The following is a 6623-nucleotide window of genomic DNA, read 5'->3' as shown; positions in this document are numbered from 1 at the left end:
TGACTCCTTGTTCTGTCATCTTCTACCACTGAGAACAGTCTAGATCCATCCTCTTTGGAACCCCCTTTCAGGTAGTTGAAAGCAGCTATCAAATCCCCCCTCATTCGTCTCTTCTGCAGACTAAACAATCCCAGTTCCCTAAGCCTCTCTTCAGGGGGGAGGGATACCTCAGTGTTTTGAGCATTGGCCTGCTAAACCCAGGGTTGTGAGTTCAATCCTTGAGGAGGCCACTTAGGGATCTGGGACAAAAATTGGTCCTGCTAGTGAAGGCAGGGGGCTGGACTCAATGACCTTTCAAGGTCCCTTCCAGTTCTAGGAGATTGGTATATCCCCAATTATTACCTTACCTAAGTCATGTGCTCTAGCCCCCTAATCATTTTTGTTGCCCTCCGCTGGACTCTCTCCAATTTATCCACATCCTTCTTGTAGTGTGGGGCCCAAAACTGGACACAGTACTCCAAATGAGGCCTCACCAGTGCTGAATAGAGGGGAATGATCACATGCCTCGATCTGCTGGAAATGCCCCTACTTATACAACCCAAAATGCCATTAGCCTTCTTGGCAACAAGGGCACACTGCTGACTCATATTCAGCTTTTCGTCCACCGTAACCCCTAGGTCCTTTTCTGCAGAACTGCTGCCCAATAACGGTATAGAAAGTACACTTATAAAGTTTGCAGATGATACCAAGCTGGGAGGGGCTGCAAGTGCTTTGGAGGATAGGATTAAAATTCAAAATGATCTGGACAAACTGGAGAAATGGTCTGAAGTAAACAGGATGAAATTCAATAAGGACAAATGGAAGATGACTGCAGAAAGGAATCTGGGAGTCATAGTGGATCACAAGCTGAATAACACTGTTGCAAAAAAGCAAACATCATTCTGGGATGTATTAGCAGGAGGGTTGTAAGCAAGACACAAGAAGTAATTCTTCCACTCTACTCTGCACTGATTAGGCCTCAGCTGGAGTATTATGTCCAGTTCTGAGTGCCACATTTCAGGAAAGATGTGGACAGATTGGAGAAAGTTCAGAGAAGAGCAACATAAATGATTAAAGATCTAGAAAACATGACCTATGAGGGAAGATTGAAAAAATAGGGTTTGTTTAGTCTGGAGAAGAGAAGACTGAGAAGGGACATAACAGTTTTCGAGTACATAAAAGGTTGTTACAAGGAGGAGGGTGAAAAATTGTTCTCTTTAACCTTTAAGGACAGGACAGGAAGCAATAGGGTTAAATTGCAGCAAGGGTGGTTTAGGTTGGACATTAGGAAAAACTTCCTGACTGTCAGGGTAGTTAAGCACTGGAACAAATTACCTAGGGAGTTGTGGAATCTCTGTCATTGGAGGTTTTTAAGAACCGGTCAGACAAACACTTGTCAAGGATGGTTTAGTTCAGCGGTTCTCAAACTGAGGGTCAGGACCCCAAAGTGGGCTGCGACCTCATTTTAATGGGGTCGCCAGGGCTGGCTTAGACTTGCTGGGACCTGGGGTGGAAGCTGAAGACTTAGCCCCATCACCTGACGCCAAAGCCGAAGCCCAAAGGTGGCGGGGCTTGGGCGGGCTCAGGCTTTGGTCCCCACTCCTGGGGTCATGTAGTAATTTTTGTTGTCAGAAAGGGGTCGTGGTGCAATGAAGTTTGAGAACCTCATGTCTAGTTATTACTCACTCCTGCTTTGAGTGCAGGGGACTGGACTAGATGACCTCTTGAGGTCCCTGCCAGTCTTATACTTCTGTGATTCTGGATCAGGGTGCTCAGAAACAGGGCTTTGGTTCAGGCCTTTCTCTAATAAAAGTATTAGTAAGGTGCATATGTTAAGAAAAGAGTAAGTCAAATTTTGTGCTTCCTGACCACAAGTGTTCCCTTGGGGTCAGGAAGGATTTCCCCATATAAGTGGCTATGAATATAATGGGTCATTTCACCTTCCTCTTAAGCATCAGGTATTGGCGACTGCTGGGGTCAGGGCAATGGAATTGATGGACCAATTGGCTGATCCAGTCTGGAAAATCTTCTGTTCCTGTGTCATGGCTGTTGAGTTGTGCAAGTTGGGGAATTTTTCATCACCCATTATGTAGAATTTTTATCGCATGCCCTGTGTGAAACTAGTTCTGCCTGCATGCTGTTACACTCTAATGTCAAGGGAGAGGACAATGATCTGAAATGAAAGAATAAAGCAGACTGAGATGACAGCAGTGTTGCCAAGTCTTGAGCTTTAGCATGAGTCTCATGCTACCTGGTATGTTTCTTAAAGTCCCAGCGCCTGGAGTCATGTGAATATGGGAGACTCTCAGCTTCAACTTTTTTTAAGTAACTTTCTAGCCTTGATGGTTGCCCAGAAAAGCTTTAAACATAACCCAAATGCACCCTAAAGGTTAACAGAAGGAAAATAAAAAGAACCTCAAATGCTTTTAAGCCAATCTTACAATTTTTTGGTTCCTGACTCATGATTTTTAAACACATAGAGTTGGCAATGCTGGATGAAGGCATTCAGAACCAGGTGAGACCAGGCCTCAAATGGATACAGGAAACTAAGTAATCAGTTTAACAGTGGATAGGCAGAGATCATGTGGGTTTAGGATGGTACACAGCCCTTTTCTGCTTGGGTTCAGTTTGAAAATACATGGCCACTCGCAGAGCACAGGCCACACAACCTCCCATCTGTGTCTTGTTCTGTTCAGACAAGAACAGGGAGAATCTGTATACTTCTTTGCTTGGCAAGTTGAAGTAGAGCTAAGCCAGGTAATGCTGTGTCGATGTCATGCTACATTACCTAGTGTCCTCCTGCATCAGAGAGGCAGGAAGTGATGGAGCACAATGAGCGTAATTTGATGTGACAACGCAACACCTCTCAGAGATTGTTGAAAGCACCGTGCATTTTTTGGTACTTTGTTGTGTTTTAAATGGTGACGAGATGGGACCTCTCCAGACACCAGGAAACTTTGAGATCCCCATGTTGTCATGGCAAATCATTTAGCCCTTGTACTGCCCTCACCTGTACTGATCACCTATCCCCATATGAGCACATCTGCATTATGCACCATGTAGTAAAAGATTTTAAAAAGCCACCTCACTGTATGTAAACATGCAACACCATTAATTTTTTCTGGGATGGAAAGGTGGATGCTTGAAGCATACAGGCTAATGTACAGATGGACAGGAAAAGAGATCTGTGCTGACACATTCTCAGGGATATGGGTTATTGTACTTTTTTTTACTGATTCCTGTCACAATGGATCCATTTTGCAACCCTGCTCTGTGGCTTGTGGGCATACCCTCCTGCAGCAGCATCACTGAAAGACAGAAAGAAAGAAAACCCAATCCCAGGAGGGAAAGTATGTTAGGCTTTCATGTTCCATGTCATTCAGATCACAGGTATTTTGTTCTTAATAATAATTTTTTTTCTTGTTCATAATCGGCCTTGGCCAATATTGTGTTTTCTTTTTCAAGTGAAGGTAATACAGGCAAACGAGGCCATATTGCCAAACCTGGAGACTGACATGCTCTGGCGATTGACAAAGGCAGTTCAATTTTCCCATAGAGAGGGCCTCAATCCTGATCTGACGGGACCACATCTAAGGCCGAGAGGTTAAGTTTACCTGCCCCATTCTCTCTCCAGCCATGGCTATTGGGGCCAGCCTAGATTGGGACAAGGATCCTAGGAGTGAAGGAGACTGGGACTGGATGCTGGTCGTTGATAGACTGTGTGGGGGAGGCTAGGCAAGGAGATTACAACCCAGGAAGTGGGAGGACTAGAAACAGTGGAGGGGGACAAGGAGTCAGATGGCCTTTTCCATCAACAAATAGCTGTGAAACCCCCTGGCAAAGTGTGTGTGCCATGCCCCTCTAGTGCCAGTCCCCAGTAGATGATAACCTACTATAGCCTTAATTTGGCCTCTTGTGCATATGCATTATGAGATCATTTTAATTACATGATCATGTACTATATTTTCCTCACTGGTCCCCCTGCCTCATTCAGTACAGTTCTTTAAACAAAGTTTTGTGTGTGTAATTACTATTATTATTACAGAGATGGGAGGCCCATTGAGCTATGTGCTGCATATACACCTAGAATGAGACAGTCCCTGCTCTGAAGAGCTTACAAACTAAACAGACAAGACAGACAACGGATGGGAGGGGAAACAAAAGCCCCAAAGGATAAATGACTTGCCCAAGGTCACATAACGGGTCAGTGGCAGTGCTGGGAGTACCATGACAATCTTTTGATACCCAATCCAGTGCCGTATCCACCGGAGCATGCTCCCTGGGTATGAAGGTACCATGGTTTTGCCCCATCTCTAAATGCCATTTATTAAAAGGTATCAGAGAATTCTTAGTTAAAGAGCTACCTCTTCTAAGCAATCAGTTTTTGTATCGTTGCACCAGCCACTCCTGGCCCTTTGGGGTAAGAGAGTTCTGGGGCAGGAAGGGCGCATGCCAAGGGTGGGAAAGAACAATGTGCTTTGATTATCATAAGCAGCAGAGGGAGCCATTATCCACCTGCACAATTTAGAGCAGCCTCCAGGACTGGGGAGGGGGTGAAAAGTGACTAAAAGCTTCCTCTGCCCCTTTCCACCAGGAGTCACCAACCCTGCTCTGGCTCACCCGGGCATCTCGCCCTACACTATTACTAATAAATTATCAGCAGCAGCTTTAGCCTCATCTTAGTCCTGCCTTTGGTGAACCAGCCGGCTGCCTTTCTGAGAGCAGGACTGAATCCTCACTGACATTGGCCCAGCTGCTGCCTGAGACAGCAGCAGACGGAACATCCTGTGCTCAGCACTTTGGCCACAGAACATTCCTTCCTCCAACAGCTTCCTGCTGTGGCTGCTCTGCAGGGCTGCATGTCACTTGGGTTTCCCCCTTCCCTAGTTAAATCCGAGGGGTGACACTGTGTATTTACAGGAGACGCATTATAACCTTTAAGGAGCGTATTTTTTTGTTAACGGCAGCATTCTCTATCAGTTTGGATAAACATGGCAGGCCCTGAGTTTCGCAAGCAAACTGAAAGTAGCCCAAAAGGCTAAACTGTTTGAATCACTCTCGCAGCCTGCAGCATTTCTATTAGCTGTGATTAGGGTTGGCAAGTCTCTGATTGCCACTGCAGCAATAGGCTCGGCCTGCATATTGTACGTTTTAGGGCCAGGCATCAAAGGGAGGTCCTGACGCTCTTGTGCAATTGGAGATCCCATTGCTTCAGGGACCAGCCAATAGGTCCAACCTCCCAGTTCACTGGTGGGATGAAAGTTAATTTTACATTTAAACAGTTAAGATCCAGAAGGGGTGAATACCTATATACTGGGTCATATCAATCTACTCGGGATCTGGCTCATTGAATCCAATGGGGCGACGCTGATTTACAGCGGCTGGTATAAATTAGCATCACCCCGTTGGAGTTAATGAGCCAGATCCCCAGCTGGTGTAAATCAGTGTAGCAATACTAAAGCTGAGGATCTGGCCATTGGAGTTCAGATTCAGGGTGGAGAGGCTTCCTCAGGGTCCAGCTGCTTGTCAGTCACAACCTCTTGAGTCTGCGAAACTGAACTGGAAATTTCATAAGAACATGCTCTCTTGCTGGATTTCTGGAACTCTGATTCTATTTGTATCTCAGGTTCTTGTCTGGCCCCCCATCACCACAGCATCTGATCACCGCACAGCCCTTAATATATTTATCCACACTGCCACTCTTTGAGGCAGAGCAGTGCTATTATCCCCATTCTATAGATGGGGACCTGAGGCATGGAGAGACCAAATCATTTATCCACGGACACACAGGAAGTCTATGGCAGAGCTGGGAATTTAATCTGGGTCTCCCACTCTAGTGCCCAAACCATTGGACCATCCTTCCCTCAAAGGGAACAGCCTCTTCATTGTATTTCAGTAGTTTCAGGTTGAATCTATCAGCTCAGAGTTCTCAGGGGGAAAAAAATGGCCAAACAGTTCCAGACCTCATGCATTCATTTCTAAACATGAGCCAAGGTTCAACAGGGAGCCAAGATCCAAGATTCCAATGACCAGAAGTGAAGCTAGACGTAGTCAGACTGGAAATCAGCTGCACATTTTTTACAGTGAGGGGAATTGGACCAATGGTCATAGTGGATTCTACATCACTGGTGATTTTAAAATCAATACTGGAGCTTTTAGAAAAGATCTGCTCTAGCTCAAACAGAATTATTTAGGAGAGATCCTCTGGCCTGTGTTGTGCAGGAGGTCAGACTGGATGATCACACTGGTCCCTTCTGGCCTTGGGAGCTAGGAATCTATGATTAGACATGGCCGAAATTCTTTTGCTGAAAAAAAAATGGAAAGCAAAAAATGTTCAGAAGAAATTTTCAAGACTGAAACTCAAAAAATATGTAAACAAACACTGATTTTTTTTTACTGAAAACAGTTTTTTGTTTCAGCTCTTCATCAAAAAAATTATTTCATTGGAAATTCTAAGAAAAATTACAACATTGATTTTTTTTCCCAAAAAATGTCCTGAGAGAAAATTATTGGTATTTTTAATTAGCTCAGGCTATTATTAGAAATGATCTTTGTCTATGTCTATGAAAATGATTTGCCTTTTTCCCCCCCAAACAGCTTATAGAGTGGTGGAGAATTCAAATTTGTGGCAAAAAAACCCCATG

The sequence above is a fragment of the Mauremys mutica genome, chromosome 7 (genome assembly GCF_020497125.1).
Source record: "Mauremys mutica isolate MM-2020 ecotype Southern chromosome 7, ASM2049712v1, whole genome shotgun sequence".
NCBI lineage: Eukaryota > Metazoa > Chordata > Testudines > Geoemydidae > Mauremys > Mauremys mutica.
This window is presented reverse-complemented; position numbering follows the sequence as displayed.